We start from the raw sequence: 12256 nt of genomic DNA, 5'->3' as shown, positions 1-12256 counted from the left end.
GTGGAATATAAATCATTCTATTATGAAGATACATGCATGCATATGTTCACTGCAGCGTTATTCACAATAGCAAAGACACAGAATCAACCCAAATGCCCACCAATGATAAATTGGATAAAGCAAATGTGGTACATATACACCATGGAATACCATGCAGCCATAAAAAGGAACAAGATCAGCTGGGCGCGGTGGCTTACGCCTGTAATTCCAGCACTTTGGGAGGCCGAGGTGGGCGGATCACGAGGTCAGGAGATCAAGACCACCCTGGCCAACGGGGTGAAACCCCGTCTCCACTAACATACAAAAAAAATTAGCCAGGCATGGTGGTGCACGTCTGTAGTCTCAGCTACTTGGGAGGCTGAGGCAGGAGAACTGCTTGAACCCAGGAGGCAGAGGTTGCAGTGAACTGAGATCATGCCACCACTGCACTCCAGCCTGGCAACAGAGTGAGACTCCATCTACAAAAAAAAAAAAAAAAAAAAAGAAGGAATGAGATCATGTCCTTTGCAAGGACATGGATACGGAGCTGCGAGCCATTATCCCCAGCAGAATATCACAGGAACAGAAAACCAAACACTACATGTTCTCACTTACAAGTGGGAGCTGAACAATGAGAACTTATGGACACGGGGAAGGGAACAACACACACTGGGGCCTGTATGGGGTAGGGAGTGGGGAAAGGGAGACCCTCAGGATAAATAGCTAATGCATGTGGGGCTTAATACCCAGGTGATGGGTTGATAGGTGTAGCAAACTACCATGGCACACATTTACCTATGTAACTGAGCTGCACATCTTGCACATGTAACCTGGAACTTAAAATAAAATAAAATAAAAAAGAAAACTCTTACAACTCAACAATAAAAATATAACATAATTTTAAAAAAAGACTTGAAAAATCATTTCTCCATAGTAGATATGCAAATGGACAACAAGCACATGAAAAGAAGCTCATCATCAGTCATTACAGAGATGTGAATCAAAGCCACAGTGAGATACCACTTCACACCCATTAGGATGGTTATTGTTACAAAAAGAAAATAGCAAGTGCTGGCGAGGATGTGGAGAAATTGCACCACTGGTGAAAATTTAAAATGATGTAGCCACTGTGGAAAACAGTATGGTGGTTCCTCAAAAAGTTAAACATAGAATTACCATATGACCCAGTAACTTACTCCTAGGCATATCTACACCAAGAAAAATGAAAACAGATGTCCACAGAAAAACTTCTGTGCAGATGTTCATAGCAACATTATTCATAATAGCCAAAAAGTGAAAACAACACAAATGTCCATAAACTGATGAATGCATAAGATGTGATATATCTATCTACACAACAGAATATTATTCAGCCATAAAAAGAAATGAAATACTGGTATATGCTACAGCATGGATGAGCCTTGAAAACATTATCCTAAGTTTAAGAAGCCAGACACAAAAGGTCAGATGCTGTATCATTCTATTTATATGAAATATTCAGAATAGACAAATACACAGAAACAGAAAGCAGACTGGTGGTTGCAATGGACTGGGGAAGGGGTTAGTGGGGAGGGACTGCTTAATATGTACAGGATTTCCTTTGGTGTGATTGAACTGTTTTGGAATGATATAGAGTTGGTAGTTGTACAACACTGTGAATGTGCTACCACTGAATTACATAGTTCAAAATGGCCAATTTTATGTTAATTTTATCTCAGTAAATAAACAAATAAATATAAGTTAATGCATACATACACATAAAATTCACATGGTTCTATTAGGCATTCAGGGAGCCTGCCGCATAGCATCCATTTCCTCCGTGGCGGCAGTGATTGGAAACGGTCTCTTCTTATGGAAGCTTCCAGGTAGTGTATAAAGCGGACACATATAAATGCATATAAGTAAATGGGCATACTTATATTGTTTTTACCACAATATTAACAGAGCATACTCTGTCCGGGCAGAGGTGACAGATGAGTCATAGCTGCCACAAGGCCTAAAAGTCACAGTGCTCACAGGTATGTGGCTTCATCGTTGCTCCTCAGCTCCTTGGGCTATACTCTCCCCAACTTTCCACCCAAACATAAAACAGAGACCAGATATTAATATTTAGGAAGCACCTGGAAGAAGTTCAAAACTGAAACATAAAAGTAAATTACCAGATAGTACTTTTATGGTCTGTCATTAGGAATGACACTTTCTCCCAAATACGTGGTAGCTCTTGAACATATATCATTTCAGGAAATCTTGTTCTAGCCTTTTCTGGAGAGAGGATGATGCAACCATGAGCTGAGTACAAGCCAGAATTACGTTCAAAAATTTTAAAGACAAGATTTCCTGGTATCCTTGCTGTCACTGCAGTTTCCCACTTTTCCATAGCTCTTGAGGAGATGGGTCCTCAGAGATGTTCAGCTTCTCCTCATTCAATGTCTGTGGGATTCCAGAGTAGCCAGGGTTCTATTTAACTTACCTGTGTGCAAAGACTCAAGGTACAAAGCTGAATAAGCTACTTCTGAAGTTTTCCAAAAGTCTGATTTCATTGGGAGGCATCAAGAACATTTCGACATTTATTTCACTCTTCTTCCCATTCCATAGCAGGCAAATATAATCTAGTCCTCTCTTGTTCTCTCCTCTAGGAGCTGTAGACAACCTGCATTGAGATTCCACACCAAAGAAAGGAAGGGTGGTCTTGCGCTTACGAGAAACCAGGTGGCAGGCCAGGTACGTGTGGAAGGCCTCACACGGTTGCCTTGAGATACAGCTACCAGAGGCCTGTGGAGTCTCTCCCCACAAGCTACCTCTGGATGGCTCAGTTCTCCTTTTTTGTTTAATTCAAATGATGAGTTCCTTCCTCTCAGGTAATTTTATTTCATTTGATGTTAAATGTCATATTTTAATTCTTCTATCATCTGCCTGTGGTTGCTTAATTTTTGCTTGAACTTTTAGTTCTACATTAATTGCAATAAATGCTTTAAAACCCTTACATCATTATCGACTGAACTCTCTATTTTCTTTTTTTCTTGAGATGGAGTCTCGCTCTGTCACCCAGGCTGGAGTGCAGTGGTGTGATCTCGGCTCACTGCAAGCTCCGCCTCCTGGGTTGACGCCACTCTCCTGCCTCAGCCTCCCAAGTAGCTGGGACTACAGGTGCCCACCACCACGCCTGGCTAATTTTTTGTATTTTTAGTAGAGACGGGGTTTCACTGTGTCAGCCAGGATGGTCTCGATCTCCTGACCTCGTGATCTGCCCGTCTCGGCCTCCCAAACTGCTGGGATTACAGGCGTGAGACACCGGGCCCAGCCTCTATTTTCTTTATAAACATCTTCACCCAAGAGCTACCCTTGTTCCTCCCTTGCCACTTTCCTAAGTGTCCCTCCTTGTGCTGTTCCCTGTTTGTTTACACTGACTGAACATTCTTCAGGGACCTTGGTTCTCAGTGTCTCACCCTCTATCTGATTGGAACAGACTAGACATCACCTCTGTCCCAAAGCAGAGTATTCCTGGCAATTTCTACCTCACTGTCATTCTCGTCAATTTCCTTAGACAAACAACAACATTTGTAGCACAACTCCATGGACTGGTTCATCCTGAGAAGAGAAGGGGAGCCACAACCTCACCCCACCTTCTCAGCTGCTCAATCAGCCATTGCTGTTTCCCATCAACACATACTTGCTGGGTGTCTACTGCATTCATGGTCCGGTACCAAAACCAGATGAGTCACAGCCCCTGACCTCTGAGGGCTTATTTATGGTTAAATGAGACAACCGAAGTAAAGAAAACACGTAGAGCTTATTTTGAAGGCAATGACAAATATCAGTGCAATGTTTAATACGTGGTTGTTAGTCTCACTATATAATCAAGCATCTGTCACTGTCTTTTGTATCTGTGCAAATAAATATGAAAATTCAGACCATTTATAATACCAGTGCCAGAGCAGCAAGTGAGGAAGAAACAAGGGCATCTGTTCATGTATAATCGTCTCTCCTGGGAAGGGGGTGTCCAACCCAAGAACTGCTCTGCAGGATTTTTGCTCCAGTTCCCTGTGGAGAAAGAGCTGAGCTGGCTCAAGCCATTGAGAACTGTGGAGCCAAGAAATCATCACAACAAGGGTGAGCCTACCAAACCTGCCAGCTGGCTGCACCAAGTGCTCTGGGTCTAGCAACAGCTGGGACAGAGGGCAGAGTAGGTCATTTGACAGAGGCAAAAGGGGAGGAGAGGGGCAGCAAGGTGCGGCGGCTCAGCTGGAGGAGGAAGTCAAGTTGGGTCAGGTTTGATCTCACCCTTTCTCTGCTTCTTGCCCACAGAGGCACGTGGCACTGTGTGCTTGCATCTGGCCATCCCTGAAGACTCTGCCAGGCTGTGTGCTCTGTCTCTCATGGCTCTTCTCTGTGCCGTCATCTCAGCAAAGCACATTCCAGAGCTGCAATCTGACTCACAGGAAAGTGTGATCTAGTGTGATCACAGTGCTGCTCCAGATTGCAGCTGCAGGAATGGGGTGGGGGTACAGTGGGAAGAGTGGGGAGACTGTTCCAGGTCTCCAGCCTCTTTTAGGAACAAAAGTTTCCAGAGAAAGGAGGTCAGAAATAGGGAGGAAAAAATTCCATGCCTTTTATATAGGGCCACCTTGAAATCCTTCTTGATCTTCATGGATGACAGGTGCTGGAAAATCACCATGGCCAGGTTAAGATGCAAACTTAGAATGGTGGTTACACATACTATGACTGGATATGAATCTGGAAAATTACTCTTGCTGTTTTCATTCTATTACCAAAACTTCATAATTGTCTGTACTCACATCCCCAGGCTGTTGCCATTCCATTTCACTTTTCCCTCCAAGTCTATCACTGGCTTAATATATAGGAAAAAAGAGCATGAACACTTTCACAGCAGTTTTCATATTATCCATAAGTTCACCAAGAAAGTTATTCAATGTGTATAGCTATAAATGAGAACATGGGTCAAATGATACAAGTTGGTATTATCAAGTGTTTAAAGAGCATGTATATATTACTTTCGTATTATTTACACCTCTAACTCTTACTCTGAAACTTTTACTTTTTCAATCAGATAGCTGTAACTAAACACTAGATCAATAAAATGATAAAAGCTAAAAGAGACAAAGGGTGGAGAAATGGATCCATTTTCTGCCACCTACAAGGCAAGAAATGCTATGCACACAAAGACATAATGGTGCAAACTGTAACAAATGCCAACAATAAGATATACATTTAAATAAAATATAAAGACTACTACTAGTACTAAACATAATCTTTAACCACAAGGAGGGTCCAACCCACAATGTTGGACCATACACACAAATTAACTCAAAATGGATCACAGACCAAAATATAAGGGCAAAAGCTATAAAATTCTTAGAAGAAAACACAGAAGTATGTTCGCATAACCTTGGATTCACCAATGGTTTCTTAGCTATGACCCTGAAAACACAAGCGATAATAATAACAAAAATGACAAATTGGACATCATTAAAATGATAAATCTTTGTGTTTCAAAGGACACTATCAAAAAAGTGAAAAACTCCACAGAATGGGAAAAAATATTTGCAAATGAAAAGAACTTATACAGAGAACTCTTACAATTCAACAAGAAAAAATAACCCAACTTTAAAAATACGCAAAGGACTTGAAAGACATTTCTCTAAAGAAGATATACAAATGGCCAATAGCCTATGAAAAGATGCTCAGCCAGGTGCGGTGGCTCACGCCTGTAATCCCAGCACTTTGGGAAGCCGAGGCAGGCAGATGATGAGGTCAAGAGATAGAGACCATCCAGGCCAACATGGTGAAACCCTGTCTCTACTAAAAATACAAAAAATTAGCTGGGCGTGGTAGCGCGCACGTGTAGTCCCAGCTACTTGGGAGACTGAGGCAGAAGAATCGCTTGAACCCAGGAGGCTGAGGTCGCAGTGAGCTGAGATCATGCCACTGCACTCCGCCCTGGCGACAGAGCGAGACTCCATCTCAGAAAAAAAAGAAAAGATGCTCAACATTGCTAGTCATCAGGAAATGCAAATCAAAGCCACAATGAGATACCCACTTCAGACACATGTGGATGGCTACAATAAAAAAGACAACAATAACAAATTTTGGAGTAGATGTGGAGAAAGTGGAACCCTGGTATATTTTACATTGCTGATGGGAATGTAAAGTCGTGTAGCCACTTTGGAAAATATTGTGGCAGTCCCTCAGAAAATCAAACATAGAGTTACCTTATGACTCAGCAATTCCATGCCTAGGTATATATTCAGGAGAAATGAAAATACATCCACACAAAAAACTTGTATGCAGATATTCATAGTAGCACTATTCATGTTAATCATAAAGTGGAAACAACTCAGGTGTGCATCAACTCAAAAGAGAAATAAAACATAGCATATTCACAGATAATGGATTATTATTCATCCATAACAAGGAATGAAGTACTGAAACATGTCACAACATGGATAAACCTTAAAAATATTATGCTAGGTAAAAGAAGCCAGTCACAAAAGATTTGTGATTTTATATATATGAAGTATCCAGAATAAGCAAATCTGTAGAGACAAAAAGTAGATGAGTGGTTGCCAGGGGCTGGGAAGAATTGGGAATTGGCAGTCAATTGGTATGGGGTTTCTTTTTGAGGTTGCAGAAAGTTCTAATATCGTATTATAGTTATGATTGCACAAGTCTGTAATTACAATAAACACAATTGAATTGTACACTTTAAATAAATGAATTATATGGGATGTGAATTATGTATCAATAAAGCTCTTTAAAAATGTGATAGAGATAAGATAGATTCCTTCAGGTCCCCATGAGTCAAGTTCCAATTTCTAGATCTCTCTGTGTATACATGACAGAACCATAAACACTAGACTGTAATTCCATGGGTTCTGATATGTCTTTATTCTTACAGTAAGTTGGCATGTGGACAGGAAGAATGGCAAAGAATATAAAGGGTCTGGATGTCAATTAGTAGAATAAGCAGTAGTAAGACTACTTCTACTACTAGAATTAGCCTTTGTGTGTGTTTGGACAGTGGAGAAAGACTCTTGGATCAAGCTTAGTAGATTCCTTTTGAAAATATCTGACCACCTTTTCAGGTAGTCAAAATGGTTGACTACCTTTTCAAAAGAAATTTAGTAAGCTTGATGCAAGAGTCTTTTTCCACTGTCCAAACACACACAAAGGCTAAGGCCCCTAATCATCACATCCATGATCTACTAGTGCATGTTCCTCATTAGGCTTTAATATTGAGCCAGGGCTGAGAAGAAACAATGTCAAATGGCCTTGGATATCATAAGGACTGCCAATAACTGTTTTAGAGAGGAAACAAGCAAAGGTTAAGAATAGATGGGCAGCTGAGATTAAAAGGTTTACTTAAGACTCATGGACACAGAACTTATTGATTAAGGAATGATTTAAATTTATTGAATGAGCACAGGTAAGAACAAACCTAAGGCATGGGCTATGGCATCAATTATAAGGACATGCAAAAAAAAATGATACTCTGCACTCACAACCTTTCACATTACAATAAAAAATATTCATATCATTGAAAAGGAACAATTCCAACTTTTCTACAACAGGAAGAAGCAAAGAGACTTCAGAAATAAAGTATGAGTGACAACAACCACCTTATGAAAATGTGATGCTAAGCAGATGGATGAATAGTCATTCCACCAACTCTGGCAGTATGTGGTGGTACATAGAAGAAAAGCAGGTGAAATGGTCCCCTGTGTTGTTGACGAGGGAGCTGTCTTCCCTTCAGGCTCTTTAACTGTAGACAGGGATATGCCGCTGTTACAGTGAAGGAATGTATGCCACCTTATCTCAATACAGAGAAAAGGAGGCAGAGTCAAGAATATCTCCCAACTGTTTAGTGGGAAGAAAAGTAAAGGTTCACAACCAGGGAGAAGAGCTGTATTCACCCAGCAGGACACAGCAGGTGAGCACACAGCTGGGGAATCAATGTGCCACAGCTGACCAGCTTTTCAAAAGGAGTCTAGTAAACTTTATCCAAGAGTCTTTCTCCACTGTCCAAACACATGCAAAGGCTAATGCCCCTAATCATCACATCCACGATCTACTAGTGCATGTTCCTCATTCGGCCTTAATCTGAATCATTCTCAACATCAGGAGTTTGGGATCCTTATTTGTTTTTTGTTTGTTTGTTTGTTTTTTTGAGATGGAGTCTCGCTCTGTCGCCCAGGCTGGAGTGCAGTGGTGCGATCTCAGCTCACTGAAAGCTCCACCTCCTGGGTTCACGCCATTCTCCTGCCTCAGCCTCCCTAGTAGCTGGGACTACAGGTGCCCACCACCACGCCCAGCTAATTTTTTTTTTTTGTATTTTTAGTAAAGATGGGGTTTCATCGTGTTAGCCAGGATGGTCTCGATCTCTTGACCTTGTGATCCACCCACCTCGGCCTCCCAAAGTGCTGGGATTACAGGCATGAGCCACCGTGCCCAGCCGGGATCTTTATTGGTTTAATGCTCTGGACAAAGTAAAAAAATTTCCAACCACAATATCAGCACCATTTAACACTGGCCCCAGCATTAGGGCAGTTTTCTGCAATATGTTTATTCCAGAGGAACTTCCATATCTCCATCATTTAGACAGCTGTGGTCACATTTCACATACAAATTTACACAAATGCTTCTTTTCCAAAGTAAATGGGCATCAACTCCTTGTTGTGGGAGTGCTAGGGGTAGAGTTGGGGAATGAGGTGGCCAAAAGCACAGAAATAAAAATCACCTTCAAGCAAGCTTCCTCAGCAGCCAGATGGCAGACTCAGTACCAACACTGAGTGCTGATCTGTAATGCGATAGCTTGTCTTTGCTTAGTTCAGGTTTCTATTATTGTAGCAATGCTCTTTACCACTATTTTTTTAAGCATCTATGCTTGCTGTTAAAGAGTGAGTGAGCTGCTTTTTACTGAGTGCTTGTCATATGGGAAGCATCTGCTGAGTACTTCACATACATCATCCCAATCAGTCCTCACCACCAGTCTGCATTATAGTATTATAATACCAATTTCACAGACAAGGAAACACAATTTGCCCCAGTCTCCCTGCAAAATGTCCTGTCACCAGTGAACCCACACCAGTCTGATTCCACTTTTTGTTCTTTCCATTAAACCACCAGCCTCTATGAATTTTTAAAAGAAAAATGGTACCTGCATACACATTAGGAAACAAGAGACAGAATGCCCTCATTGCAGTTCTGTTGTTCTATGTAAATTTGGACATTGTCATCCCCGTATGCGTCAACAAAACATTTGTTATCCAAGCTTGCTTCTCCTCTGGCATCCCACCCACTCTACTCTGCTAAGTGAGCTTCTGTGCTCATGGCTCCCTACACCTCCTGCTCATGAAGTGACCCAGCAACTCCTCCCAAATCTGGGGCACAGGTTTTCAGTGCTCATTTTATTAGACTTTGCAGTACTATGGGTCCCCTCCCACATGGAAGCACCATCCTGAGCGCTTGCCACCAGCTCTGGTTTCCTCTTACTTCACCAGCCCAGCCTCCTCTGTCTCCTCAGTGGGCTCCTCTTCTACCTGCTTTCCAATGCAAGAGGACCTTGGAGTTCAATGCCTGCATTTCTTCTTTCCTTTGTCTCTACTGTTTCCCTAAAGTGACCTCCTCCACAGCCCTGGTTGTAGACTCGGCTGTGACAGGACACTGCTGCCTTGCACTCACACCCATTAGTGCCTTTGGAGCTTGGCACCATAAACAAATAAAACCTGCCGACATCCGCAAACAAAATGAATGTACATACAAAGATACATACCGACCAGACATAGGCTGAGAGCCCCCAAACATTTATATCCAATCTAAAACCCTCTGGGTTTAAGGTATGTATGTCCAGCTTTCTCACAAGACATCTATTCTTGGATGTCTCATAGGAATCTCAAACTTAGTAGGCCTAGACTGCATTCTCAAACTTTCTTCCAGACCTGCTCTCACTATAGTTTTTCTCATCTCAGCAAATGGGAACATCCTTCAACTAAATAACTCAAGCTGAGGCTCACCCTCTGAACATTCCCTTCTACTTTGCTCCTCCCCCAACCAATCCATTATGAAGCCATCACACACATCTAGAATACAGATCTTTTCTCTAGCTCTGGCAAAGCCACAGGAGACTCAGGAACCCACCAGTCCTCTCTGACCTGGACTATGGCAGTAGCTGCTTCCTGGGTCTCTCTGCTTTCACTAGGCCCTGCCCCATGTGCCCATCTTACTAAATCCCTGATAGCTAAAGCTGACTTTCAAGCGGGGCAACCTCATTCTTGGTCAGTGGGCAGCCACAGCAAACACTGCAGCTCCTGCACATGGTCCACTAGGCTGTGGCCGGTTGCGTGCCTGGGATCTCTTGCTGGCCCGTGCAGCATGGTCATGCTGGCTTCTCCCTCCTGTCCAAGAGCTTTTCAAAGGTATTCTCTCTTCTGTGAGCAATTCTCTTTCATTTTCTCTTTACCTAACACCTAAACTTAAATAGTACTGCCTTAGAACACCATCTTTGAACCCTCTAAACTAAATTATGTCCATTCTCCATTGTGCCCTATTTTTTCTCACCAGGGTACTTATTGCAACTTGTAATCATAAATGCATTTGTTGTAAATTATTTTGTGTGGGATCTCCCACTAGAACTATGCTCCAGGAGCACAGAGACAATGTCTGGTTTTGTTAACCACTGCAGGCCCAGGACCTGGTCCAGGGCATGGTGGATTTTTTTTTCCCTTAGTGGAAAGAAGGAATAAATATACAACATGAGAATAAAGCAAAGGCCAAAAGATCAAAAGAGGAGTAAAACATCAAGGTATGGAAAAAGGAAAATGTGCTTTTCTGAGTTCAGCTCAGTGAATTTCTCCGGCTTTTTGTCTGAAGACATGACTATTTAGCAAGTTCTGTCCTCTTGCAAAGGACTAACTCTCCACTTTAAAATATTTCTGCAATGAAGGGCAAGAAAGAATTTGCATCTCTAAAGGATAGAGATTACATTAGTTGGCCAGGTATGGTGGCTCACGCCTGTAGTCCTAGTACTTTGGAAAGCCAAGGCAGGAAGATTGCTTGAGGTTACAAGTTTGAGATCAGCCTGGGCAACAGAGTGAGACCCTGTCTCTACCAAAAAAAAAAAAAAAAAAAAAATTAGCTGGGTATGGTGGCACATGCCTGTGGTTCCAACTACTTGGAGGCTGAGGTGGAAGGACTGCTCGAGCCCAGGAGGTTGAGGCTGCAGTAAGCCACGATTGCTCCACTGCACTCCAGCCTAGGCAACAGAGCAAGACCATGTTTCAAAAAAAAGAAAAAAATAAATTACTGGTCCCTAGGTTAAATATCTCAAGGAGAAAGGAGGAGAATGTTTTGGAAAGGGAGAAAGAAAGGTGATGTCTGCTGGCAATCACCATGGGCTTGGAGTGAGGTAATATGGTCTGGACCTGCACCACCAGGACACAGAGAATCACTAAGAAATCATCACTTTTTCTCTTCACCTCAGTTTTCATTATAAGTTACCTCGAAGGCCAGTGCTCCCTTTCTGTTAAAAAAAAAAAAAAAAAGCCTATGGCTTTATTAGTCATGCATTTATCTAATGATCATTCAACATGTAGTCTATCTATAAAGAAGGTGTGTCTGGGCTCTGAACAGACGGCCTACCCTGTGGTTAGGGAGCACCTTCTGCATCAGTTGTTACCTTTGATTTTAGTGATTTATAAAACTTAAGTTTGTGTTGGTTACTCTGACCTATAACACCTTGAGAAACCTCACAGAAATGTTTTCATTAATAGCTCAAGTTAAAGGAAATCATCCAGAAGAACAATGGACAGGGGACTCTAACATATTATATTTCTGAAATGTAAAGTCTATTTCTGATAATGTTTCACAGTGCAGAGGACATGAATCTTTTGAAAGAATCTATCTGGCCCTGAACAGGACTAGCTGCTTCAAAAAATTTTCTTTTAATTTCGAGGTTGGCACTAATTGAGTTGTCAGCTTTCAGAAGATAAGCTGTTACTGGTATCAGAAAAGTGACACTCACTGAGGACTGGGAACAGACTGAGACTGACACCTATGATCAAGGTGTGAAGTAAACTTATGACAGAAATTTACCGCTGGGTTTCATCTGCAACCACCTGACCTGGGCTGGGTGGGGAAGGGGCAACTATTGTGGCAAACAAATCTGCCGTAAGACACCGTTGTTTCTTTTTCACCCAGGCTTAATTTCTTCTGACATGGTAATTTCTGGACTTCACAGAAAACACACAGTAATCAAGGTTGT

At 42.0% G+C, this 12256-nt stretch overlaps 1 protein-coding gene and 1 long non-coding RNA gene across 22 annotated transcripts in view; one reads left to right on the top strand and one right to left on the bottom strand.

Annotated features, from left to right (window-relative positions):
* SPIDR (scaffold protein involved in DNA repair) overlaps window positions 1–12256 on the bottom strand; it is a 491719-nt gene that overhangs the window by 124689 nt on the left and 354774 nt on the right. The window lies entirely within an intron of this gene.
* Window positions 1–12256, top strand: part of LOC129042302 (uncharacterized) — a 74573-nt gene that overhangs the window by 56741 nt on the left and 5576 nt on the right. Inside the window, exons 2-3 of one of the 2 annotated variants that reach the window (XR_010127199.1) lie at window positions 2616–4089; window positions 4285–6763. This is a non-coding gene — a long non-coding RNA (uncharacterized LOC129042302). Of the gene's footprint in view, window positions 1–2615; window positions 4090–4284; window positions 6764–12256 lie in introns of those variants that run through there. The other variant, XR_008504103.1, reaches the window with a different exon arrangement.

Source organism: Pongo pygmaeus, chromosome 7 (genome assembly GCF_028885625.2).
Source record: "Pongo pygmaeus isolate AG05252 chromosome 7, NHGRI_mPonPyg2-v2.0_pri, whole genome shotgun sequence".
Taxonomy (NCBI): Eukaryota; Metazoa; Chordata; class Mammalia; order Primates; family Hominidae; genus Pongo; species Pongo pygmaeus.
The sequence above is the reverse complement of the archived record's forward strand: the minus strand, read 5'-3'. Positions and strand labels throughout refer to the sequence as shown.